This window comes from Schistocerca serialis, chromosome 3 (assembly GCF_023864345.2).
Source record: "Schistocerca serialis cubense isolate TAMUIC-IGC-003099 chromosome 3, iqSchSeri2.2, whole genome shotgun sequence".
Taxonomy (NCBI): domain Eukaryota; kingdom Metazoa; phylum Arthropoda; class Insecta; order Orthoptera; family Acrididae; genus Schistocerca; species Schistocerca serialis.
Genome location: NC_064640.1, coordinates 555,035,062 through 555,047,161, shown reverse-complemented (window position 1 = coordinate 555,047,161; position 12,100 = coordinate 555,035,062).

Below are 12,100 nucleotides of genomic sequence, written 5' to 3'. Positions count from 1 at the left end.
ACGGATAGCCCCCCCCCCCCCTCCCGCCGGAGGTGGTTCGAGTTCTCCCTCGGAGATGAGAGTGTGTGTTGTTCTTAGTAAAAATTAGTTTAAGTAGTGTGTAAGTATAGGGCCTGATGACCTCAGTAGTTTGGTTCCTTAAGAATTCACACACATTTGAACATTTGAATTTGATTACTACACCATTTTCATTATTATTGTCGTTATTATGATCTATTGCTCTTGTACGACACATATTGTAATATTGTATTAATGAGGATGTGTGGTTAAATGTAATACAGGATCTAAATGCCCCAATATTCGGAGATTTAATAAATGTGCAGATAGAATAAACAGTTTTCCGACACTTCGTTTTCAGGAAGCAACCACACAATAGATGTAAACAACGCAGCACTACATCAAAAATCACTTAACAACAGCGAGATTCCAAAGCGAAAATGTCAGTGTAAAATATCGAAATAATATTTTGACGAATGGTGGTGAATGAAGAGCGATGGTGGTCCCCCACTTAGACAGCTAGTTTTTGTCCTTTATGGGGGGGGGGGGGGGGCTATGAGTATTGATCCGGGGCCAGAAGACACCGTTTACGACATTGAGTAACTCTATTCTGTACAGCTGCCATGTTGGGTAGAAAGAGCTTCTACATAGTCAATGAAATGAATATTCAGTACAGCATGATATGATATTACTGGTCAGACTGGAATTTCGTTATTTACGTTTCAATACTAGTGCAAAATATTTTCCCATCAAGCAGGCGAGCATGTCCTACTCTACAATACTTGCCTATAAAATCAGAAATACTGAAATTCCGCACCACAATCAGGAACGTACTTGCGACTTCTTTTAAGCTTTCTGTACTACCAGAGTAACTTTTTCGGTCACTGAGAATTACTCACTCGTCACTTGGTGTATGCAACCTGTTGTGTCTAGACAAGACAGCCTAGACACAATGAGAGGAAGCCGAAAGGCACGCGCTAAGCCAAAGCAGGATGGCGTGAGGTCTGAAACAGGATACGTAATGAATGCTATAAAGAAAAGTACGTAGCTTCTGGAATACTTAACTTTAATCCATCCTTTTGGTACATCTGGAGATTGTGGCAATACAAGTGAGACTCTTTAGATACATGCAATGTTACTAATGGCGCCTTGCTAGGTCGTAGCCATTGACTTAGCTGAAGGCTATTCTAACTATCTGCTCGGCAAAGGAGCGAGGCTTCGTCAGTGTAGTCGCTAGCTACGTCGTCCGTACAACTGGGGCGAGTGCTCGTCCGTATCTCGAGACCTGACTTGTGGTGGCGCTCGGTCTGCGATCCCTGACAGTGGCGACACGCGGGTCCGACATGTACTAATGGACCGCGGCCGATTTAAAGCTACCACCTAGCAAGTGTGGTGTCTGGCGGTGACACCACACAACCCTCTTTAAGATATCACTTGTCTCCCATTTTAGATGCCAGGCTATTCCTTAATATCACGAGCTTCAAGCGCATCCATGAAATGTGTTTCGACTATTAGTCATTTCAGCCAATCAGTCTCAGGGGCGAGGTGCAAGCCCTTTCATTGGTCATTTCTCATTCCACTAACAGCAGTCCTCTGAAAAGTAGGTGCTTATGCCAGGATTTTTCAGAAGTTTATTTCCAACGCGGAAAATACTTGCATTCATGGGAAAATCATTCTCTCTTACGCTGTCCCAGTAGGTTATTACCAAAATCTGCTTTAGCAATATTATAGAAAGACAAACCTCTCAGCTCCAGGGTGTGTCAACGAATCTTACTTCAGAATACCAGAAACCAGCTCTGGCGACCCTAACCACCAAGAGGACGGCCCATAGTGTAGCTAGAAATGATATGCTATGAAGCTCAACAGGTGAATAGAGGAAAACACGCTTAAACAATGTCCTTAATATCAACCGGGCCTTGGAATCCTCGATAAATGTGTACACCGAAATTTGCAGTTATTACAGCATCGTTGGTGAAGTATGGTGGACTGACTTGGTGAATACTCTGATTTATTCAGAAACAAATACATTGACAGTACCATAAGTTAACTGGGTCATAACTTGTAAGCCCAAGAATCCGAAGCCAAGTAGTCGTAGGCAAATAACGAAGTCTTCCAGCGTAGAAATTCCCAGTGAAGAGCCAAAGAAACTGGTACACTGACTAACATCGTGTACGGCCCCCGCGATCACACAGAAGAACCGCAACAAGATGTGGCATGGACTCGACTAATGTCTGAAGTAGTGCTGGAAGGAACTGACACGATGAATCATGCAGGGATGTCCATAAATCCGTAAGAGTGCGAGGGGGTGGAGATCTCTTCTGAATAGCACGTTACAAGGCATCCCAGATATGCTCAATAATGTTCATGTCTAGGGGATTTGGTATCCAGCGGAAGTGTTTAAAGTCACAACAGTGTTCCTGGAGCCACTCTATAGCAATTTTGGACGTGTGAGGTGTCGTATTGTCCTACTGGAATTTCCCAAGTCTGTCGGAATGCACAAAGTACATGAATATATGCAGGTGATCAGATGGGATGCTTATGTACGTGTCACCCGTCAGAGTCGTATCTGTACGTATCAGGGGTCCCATTTCACTGCAAGTGTACACGCTTCACACCGTTACAGAGCCTCCACCAGTTTGAACAGTCCCCTGCTGATAGGCAGGGTCCTGAGATTGTCTCCATACCAGTACACGTCCATCCGCTGGATACAATTTGAAACGGGACTCGTTCGACCAGGCAACAAGTTTCCAGTCATCAACAGTCCAATGTATGTGTTGACGGGCCCAGGCGTGGCGTTCAGTCATCGAGGGTACACGAGTGGGACTTCGGCTCCGAAAGCCCATATCGATGATGATTCGTTGAATGGTTCACTCCCTGGCATTTGTTGATGGCTCAGCATTGAAATCTGCAGCAATTTGCAGAAGGGTTGCTCTTCCCTCACGTTGAACGATTCTCTTCAGTCGTCGTTGTTCCCGTTCTTGCAGGGTCTTTATCCGGCCGCAGTGATATCGGAGATTTTATGTTTTACCGGATTTCTGATATTCACGGTACACTCGTCAAATGGCCGTACAGGAAGGTCCCCACTTCATCGCTACCTCACAGATGCTGTGACCCATCGCTCGTGCTCCGACTATAACACCACGTTCAAACTCACTTAAATCTTGATAACCTGCCATTGTAGCTGCAGTAACCGATCTTACAACTGCGCCAGACACTTGTTGTCTTATATAGGCGTTGCCGACGGCAGCGCCGTATTCTGCCTGTTTATATATCTCTGTAATTGAATACGCATGTCTATACCAGTGTCTTTGGGGCTTCAGTGTAAAAAAAATCCAAGTCCATTGGCCACAACACTATCAGTTGGGCCATGAACGAGCTGCTTGATGATTCGAAATGAAGTGATACGACCGAAATGGCTCTGAGCACTATGGGACTCAACTGCTGTGGTCATAAGTCCCGTAGAACTTAGAACTACTTAAACCTAACTAACCTAAGGACAGCACACACATCCATGCCCGAGGCAGGATTCGAACCTGCGGCCGTAGCGGTCGTGCGGTTCCAGACTGTAGCGCCTTTAACCACTCGGCCACTCCGGCCGGCCATGTGATACGACCGATATTGGTCTCTAAATGCTGACTACGCGAATTAATTGAGGGCAGCACTGCACATGTTGCTAGCACCTCCTGGAGCGTGTTGTAGTGTCTTGTGAGCGCCCCCTAACGCTGGTCGCTGTGTCTTGAGCGGCGACTGGCCATATCAGCCATTGTGTGGCCTTCATAGTGACGTCGAGTCAGAGCCTGAGTCGTCGTTAGGCTGAGATACAGGATCCCTTCCCTCATAATCGGCAGATACTGCCGTAAATGTCCTGGTGTGTGGTGTTGGTGGCATGTCAGGAAGCAGGGAGAAGTTGATGACGGGCAGCCCAGCCAAAGGCTTTGACTTCCGCTAACTTCCTTGGTCATTTACTTGCCTCTACAGCTTCCGTGATTACCCTTTTTAGAGATCTACATGCCTTTTCAACTTAACTGTTTATTGCGGTATTCATTATCACAGTGTCTACAGCTTTACAGAACCTCAAACGCCCCTCATCATTTTAGTGTTTCAGTATCCCACATCTTCGCACAATGATTCTTTCAGACTGTACTCTTAAACTACTCTTCATCATGACTGCATTATGACCTGAGTCTATATCTGCTTTAGGGTACGCCTTAAAAACCGACGGTTGCTTCAATCTCTGTCTGATCAGGATGCAATCCAGTTGGAATCTTCCCGTATCTCCAACCCTTTCCCTAGTACACCTTCTTCGCTTGTGACTTTTTGACAGTGATTTCAATATTACTAGCTGAAATTTATTGCAGAGCTCAGTTAGTCAGTTTCCTTTCTGATTCATACCACCGAGCACAAATTCTCCAGTGACTCTCTCATTCTTGCCTTCACATACTTCTGTGTGCCAATCGTCCAGGATAATTAGATTTTCATCTCCCTTGATAGAGTTAATTACAAGTTCAGTATCCTGGTATACTTTCTCAATCTCTTCATTTTCTGCTTGTTGCGTCGCGATGTATAAACAAACTGCAGTTGTTGGCGTTTGTTTACTCTGCCTTCCTATTCATGACAAACTCTACGCCCGTTGCATAATTTTCTGCTACTGTTGATATTACTCTATACCTTCCCCACCAGAAATCCTTATTTTCATCGAGTTGCACATCACTGATACCCATTATACCTAGACAGAGTCTTTGTACACTCCTTTCCAAATTTAATAACTTCTCTGTCACATACAAACATGAAATTCAACACCCCTACTACTAGAATGTTACCCTTCCGTTGATTATTCAATACTTTTGTAGTGGTTACCTCCCCCTTGGCAGTCGCCTCCTGGAGATCCGAATGGAAAACTAATCCAGACTCTTTTGCGAACGGAGAAATCATCGTGGTTTTCAGTTACAGGCCATATATCCTGTGAATACACTTTATGTGTTTTTAAAGCAGTTGTTTGCATTGCTTCCAACATCCTCCTGCCGTTGTTCATCGCTGATTCTTCAGCCTTTTAGTGTCAGTTTCCCACCCAAAGGGAAAGAGCGTGCCCCAAAACTCTGTACGCTCATGCGCCCTCTTTGACAAGGCCGTTGATAGACCGAGAGCTGCTCCGTACACCAGAAGTCTTCTGCAGCCGTTGCTGATGGCTTTTTATTCTAAATTTATACGGGGGCTGGAATCGAACAGTGGAGTTAGAAATTTTTCACTGTTAATCAAAGACGCTATGTGAAGGCCAACATTCCGTACTGGTCCCAAACAATTTACAGTTCACTTTTCGCGCAGTGGAATGAAATTAGTGAGGGAAGGGGCGGGGGAGGGGATGGGAGGTAATAGCAAAAACAAAAAATCAAAATTGAAAAGCAGCTAACGTAATGTACCTAGCACAGGATGGGAAAACTGACATCACATAGATCATAATCGGCCCAGCATCTGGATTTAGAAGAAGCCAGCTGAATACATCTACGTCTCTACATCTTCATCTATACTCTACAGGCCATCTTATGTGGTGCGGTGGAACGTATTTTGTGTGCTACTGTCACCTCCTCTCTTTCCTCTTCCAGTTGCTAATGATCCGCGGGAAGAAGGGTTGTGAGAGCTCGAATCTCTCTTATTTTACGACAGCCATACGCAGGAGGAGCAATGTAATGTTTGACTCTTCTGTAAGCCACACCGTAATGTGCAACGCCTCTCTTGTAGCGTCTGCCGTCTGACACTGAAGTTCGATGAGCGTCTCCATGTCGCTTTCGATCTTGCGAAATGAAGCTGTAACGAAACACGCTGCTCTTGTTTGGATCTTCTCTATTTACCCTACCAATCCTATCTGGTACAGATGCCTGACTGAAGAGCAATATTCAAGTATTGGTCGATCGAGGGTTTTGTAACATACTTCCTTCGTATGTGGACAGCACTTTCTGAGAAATCTTACAAATAATCTCAGCCTGACATTTACCTTACTTGTGATTAAATTTATATGGTCGTTCTACTTTAAATTGCTCCTCCCACATAGTCCCAGATATTTAATGGACGTGATTGCTTCAAGCGATTGTTGTTCAATCGTGTAATCAAACAATAGTGGGTAATTACGCCCCTTTACGCACAATATTTTACATTTGTTTATGTTGGGAAGCCAATCCGAGCAGGAAAAATTGATTCTATGCAGGTCTCCCAACATTGCGCTATAATTTTCTAGTGTTGCGATTGTCTGTATATGGTAGCGTCGTCCGCAAAATGTCTTGTGGAATTTACGACGCTTTCTGCTCGGTCATATATATACAGGGTGTCCTAAAAAACAGCGACAAACTTTAGGGACGGGTTCCTTACACCAAAACAAGAAAAAATTCTAGTAAACAAGGGCTCTAAAGCGCATACCTTAAGAGGTATGAGCACTTGTTCATCTTCGATACTATGAAACACAACTCTTCTACTGCAAGCTCTTTGCCTTTCATATTTCTGGAGGAGGTAGCATGGACCAAATCAAGAAAAAGTGTCTTTTAAAAATTGACTCTAAAATGCATAACTTAGGAGCTATGAGCACTTTTTTAGCAAAACAGATATACTGTATTTCACACTAGCGAAGATGAACAAGTGCTCATACCTCTTAAGGAATGCATTGTAGAGCCCATGTTTACTAGACTATTTTACTTATTTCTGTATAAGGAACCTTTCCCTAGAGTTCGTCGGCGTTTTTTCGGGCACCCTGTATATCGTGAAAAGTAGTTGTCCTCTGAAACTCCCCCGTCGTACGCCCGAAGTTACTTTTACGTCTGAAACTTTCGGTCCGTTGAGAACGACATACTGTGTTCTGTCTGTTGGGAAGTTCAACCATCATACAGCTGGTCTGATATTCCGTACGCAGGTATTTTGTTCATTAGGAAGTGAGGAACTGAATCGAACGCCTTCTGGCAGTCAAGGAACACCGTATCAACCTGGGCACTGGTATCTACTGCTTTCTTAACGAATATGGCCACCCTGCAAGAAGAAACTGCCATCCACTGCCTAGTGAAAAAGTTTTAGAGTACGTGGATGCTATCTGCCAAAGAGAGATAGCGCGCCAGTGACGAGTTAACTCGTTACGAGACCGTGATGGGGTTTGCAGTGAAAGCCCGCGCGGTAGAGCAAAGCAACGGAGTTAGGCAGAGAGAGCGTCTCTTCAAAGCGGGGCGCCGATCAATGTCGCGAGCACGAATGCCTGCATATCGGCGAGTCTCGCCGCTGGAGGACAAACACACTCGCGCCAGCTTTTAAGCGAACGCCACCGCTTCTGCAAACGGCCCCGCACTGCTATCAAACGATCACAGACTTCTCAGCTTTGGGTCGGCTTCCGCACAAGTAGTGGCTTGTTGCCCGTGTGCCTTGAGTGTCTGAACCATCAGAAAATCGTGCCTTCAGTCTGAGGTCTTCAGTCCGAAGAAAAAAGTGGAGTCATCCATATTAGTACTAAAAGAAATCCGCTAAATTTCGGTTACACGATGAATCACACAAATCTAAAGGCTAGAAATTCAACTAAATTCTTACAAGGGAACCTCCCCATCGCAACCCCCTCAAATTTAGTTATAAGTTGGCACAGTGGATAGGCCTTGAAAACCTGAACACACATCAATCGAGAAAACAGGAAGAAGTTGTGTGGAACTATGAAAAAATGAGCAAAATATATAAACTGAGTAGTCCATGTGCAAGATAAGCAACATCAAGGATAAGACACATACAGGAGCGTCGTGGTCCCGTGGTTAGTGTGAGTAGCTGCGGAACGAGAGGTCCTTGGTTCAAGTCTTCCCTCGCGTGAAAAGTTTAATTTTTTATTTTCAGTTTATGTGACAAACTATTATGTTTTCATCAGTGTTTTGGGAGTGATTATCACATCCACAAGAAAACATAAATCGGGCAAGGTAGAAGAATCTTTTTACCCATTCGCCAAGTGTACAAGTTGGGTGGGTCGACAACAAATTCCTGTCATGTGACACACATGTCGTCACCAGTGTCGTATACAATATATCAGACGTGTTTTTCTGTGGAGGAATCGGTTGACCTATGACCTTGCGATCAAATGTTTTCGGTTCCCATTGGAGAGGCACGTCCTTTCGTCTACTAATCACACGGTTTTGCGGTGCGGTCAGAAAACACAGACACTAAACTTATTACAGTGAACAGTGACGTCAATGAACGAACGGACAGATCATAACTTTGCGAAAATAAAGAAATAAAATTTTTCACTGGAGGGAAGACTTGAACCAAGGATGTCTCGCTCCGATGCTGCTCACGCTAACCACGAGACCACGGCGCTACTGTGCCTTCGCTCTCCTTAATGTTGCATATATTGCATATGGACTACTCTTTTTGTATATTTTGCTTATTTTTTCATAGTTCCACACAACTGCTTCCTGTTTTCTCGATTGATGTGTGTTCAGTTTTTCAAGGTCTATCCACTGTGCCAACTTATAACTAAATCTGAGGGGGGCGCGATGGGGAGGTTCCCTTGTTAGGTATACATATAATTAAGGCGAGACGGCCAATAATCCCGTCAGTGCAGATGCACAACAGACTCGAACTCCTACTGGAAACGGCGAAATGCCGAGAGTAACAAGGATAATGAAAAATGTGCACTACGTTAGTAGCGTGGGATAGGTTGAGAATTTGGATCTGACGGGAGGCGTGGGAGTGTAGTCCGTGCAGCTGCGCTGACGTGTGTGTCCGTATGGTTTAGTGGTCAGAGCATCTGCCTAGTGAACAGGAGATTCGAATCCAGGTCCGGCACAAATTTTCTCATTTGTGTCAATCAGTACCTGCTCGCAGTCAATGTGTGTAATCCATTGGTGTCTAAATACTTAGGGAGTACAATTACAAATAACTTTAATTGGAACGATCACATAGATAATGTCATGGGGAAAGCAAACCAAAGACTGCGATTTATTGGCAGAACACTTAGAAAATACAACAGGTCTGGTTAAGAGACTGCTTGCACTACGATTGTCCGCTCTCTTCTGGAGTGTTGCAATGCAGTGTGGAATCCGCATGAGATAGGGATGACACAGGACATCGAAAAATTTTAAAGAAGTGCAGCTCATTGTGTGCTGTGGCGAAATAGGGGAGATAGTGCCACGAATATGATACGCGAAATGGAGTGGCAGTCATTAAAACAAATGTGTTTCTCTTTGCGACAGGATCTTCTCATGAAATTTCAATCACCAATTTTTTCTTCAGGGAGAGAAAATACTTCTTTAGCGCCCACCCACATAGGGAGAAATGATTATCATAATAAAATAAGAGAAATCAGAGGTAGCACGGAAATATTTAAGTGTTCGCTATTCGTGTGCGCAGTTCGGGGGTGCAACGGAAGAGAAACGGCTTTAAGTTGGTTCGATGAACCGTCTACCAGGTATTTAATTGTGAACTGCAGAATAATTGTGTAGATGTAGATATAGATGTAGATGTGGAAGACAGGTTTGATGCAGGTCTCCACGCTAGTCTAACTGTGCAAGCCTTGTTATCTCTACGCTACTACTGCAACTTACATCGTTTTGAACATGCTTTACTTGTGTTGGTGATCACAAGTGTTCTGATAGTAAATACTCAGATGTAAACGATAAGTGAATCAGACCTATGCATAGCCATTGAGAACATATAAAAATCTTTCCCTGATTACTAAGAAATTGTTTCCCAGGTACTGTACTAGATAAAGCTATGTGGCGTGTTGCAGGAACCAGGTTAAATCATAAAGTTTATATGGATAAACTTTCTCAAGTACTCCGTTGCTGCCCATAGAACGCCTAGGAGATTCTAAATTTCTCTCCTTGTCTTTACCAACATCTCTTTCGTCACCGCCTCTGTAGCATTTCGTATTAGTTGCGCAACAATTTTCATGTCAAGAAACAGTGAAATGAACACTTTGTCTTTAATGTAACCCCACACGAAAAACATCAAGGGCTATTATGTCTGGTGAACGTGGTGGCCATGATGTTGGACTGTCTGTACCGAGCCGGCCGGGTTGGCCGAGCGGTTCTAGGCGCTACAGCCTGGAGCCGCACGACCGCTACGGTCGCAGGTTCGAATCCTGCCTCGGGCATGGATGTGTGTGATGTCCTTATGTTAGTTAGGTTTAAGTAGTTCTAAGTTCTAGGGGACTAATGACCTCAGAAGTGAAGTCCCATAGTGCTCAGAGCCATTTGAACCATTTGTCTTTCCCGATCCATCCGTTCGTAAGGGTTTCATCCAAGAACTGGCGAACAAATAACCCCAATGTGGCGGTGCACCATCTTGCTGAAATTCCTGTAAATGAGTTGAAAGCAAAGACCCAATATGCCTACGTAAATTTTTGCTGTAATGATAAGCACATTGAAAGAGAACGATCCAATAATTGTGCTGTGCATTAAGCCACACCACACGTTTACTTTCGGGCTGTCCCTCATATGCTGTATTATGATATGCGGTTTCCCCGATCCCCAGATCCGGACGTTAGACCTCTTTACTTCCCCAGAGGTAGAGAAACGTCGCTTCATCGGAAAAACAAACTTTATTAAGATAGTTTTTGTATGCATTGATTCGTTCCAGCATGTTCCAACCAAACTCAGCATGTCTGGGTCTCATGTGGTTGCAAAGCTTGCAGCAGTTGCAATTTTTATGCATAGAAATATAGCCGTTTGTGTAAAATCTTCACCACAGTTCTCTGAGCTAAGTCTGTTTCTCTGGAATCACAACGTGTCGATTTCTGCGGAATGCGTTGAAATGCTATACACACGGTATCTACAGTGTCGTCACTCCAGGTCTACCGCTTCTCGCCTTGTCACCAATACTGTCAGTCTCTTTAAACTTTTCATTCCATCCTTTGATGTTCTTCACATCTGGCGGATCTCGACCATAGGCCCTCCGGAGCTGTCGCTGAACTGTAATAGGCGACCGTTTTTCATGTAAACGCATAACACATTCCGCTTTCTCCTGCCCTGTCTGCGAGACACCATTGTGGCCGTAGCACTCGTAACTTACACTACCCGGAAAAAGAGAAAGAGAGAGAGAAAATAAATCAGATGCTATCGTATCCATGGTTCCAGTCCTTCACAGCTTGTCAGAGAACTTGATGAAATACATCCATAAACTGTTATCATACACACTTCCTAGTATTACCAAATAGACGATTCTTTGGTGCCTCAGGATGAGTCATATCAACCAACCCCTTCTTTTAGTCAGGTTGGGCTATAAATTTCTTTTCTCCTCATTCCGCTCAGTACCTCTTCATTTGTTATTCGAGTTACCAATCTAATCTTCAGCATTCATTTGTAGATCCACGTTTCAGAAGCTTATATTCTCAACTGTTTGTCGTGCACGTTTCACTTCTGTGTAAGGGTATACTCCATACAAGTACATTATTCCTCATACTTGCAGAATTGAAAAGACTGTATCACCATCAACTTTATCAAAGCTTTCTCTAAATCTGCACTAGCTACGAATGTAGGTTTCCCTTTTTTCAGTCTATTTTATAAGATAAGTAATATGGTGAGTACTACCTCGTGTGTTCCTCCATTTCTTGGGAAGCCAAACTGGTCCTCCCCGAGGTCGGCTCCTACCAGGTTTTTCATTCTTCTGCAAATAATTCATCTCAGTATTTTGTACTCACAGCTTATTACGCTGACAGTTCTGTGATATTCACACCTGTCAGCACCTGTCTTGTTTGAACTGGAATTACTACACTGTTTTTGAAGAAAACCATATTTCCTCCGTTAAGAATCTTTACTGAGCTTCGGAGTGCATTTGTGTTCCAAAAAACTCCTACCTGTATTCGGAAATACGGCGTTTTAAGCAAGCGTTATTTTGGCTACAACATGTTACTTTGTTTTCTAGTTAAGTATTTCAGACAAATTTGTTAGTACGTAGAGATTTCTACATCCATTGTCCGAGCTAGATGACGCAGTGATTTATTTGGGAGGAACGGGGTCGAAATCCCTGGCCGGCTATCGACCTTATTCTCTCCCTCATTCTACTTACTTACAGGAAGATTTGGGCATTTTGGCCTGTTCTAGCTTTCCACTATAAATCTAATCGTCTTTACTTAGGAATCCCCAGTGATAGCTTTCCT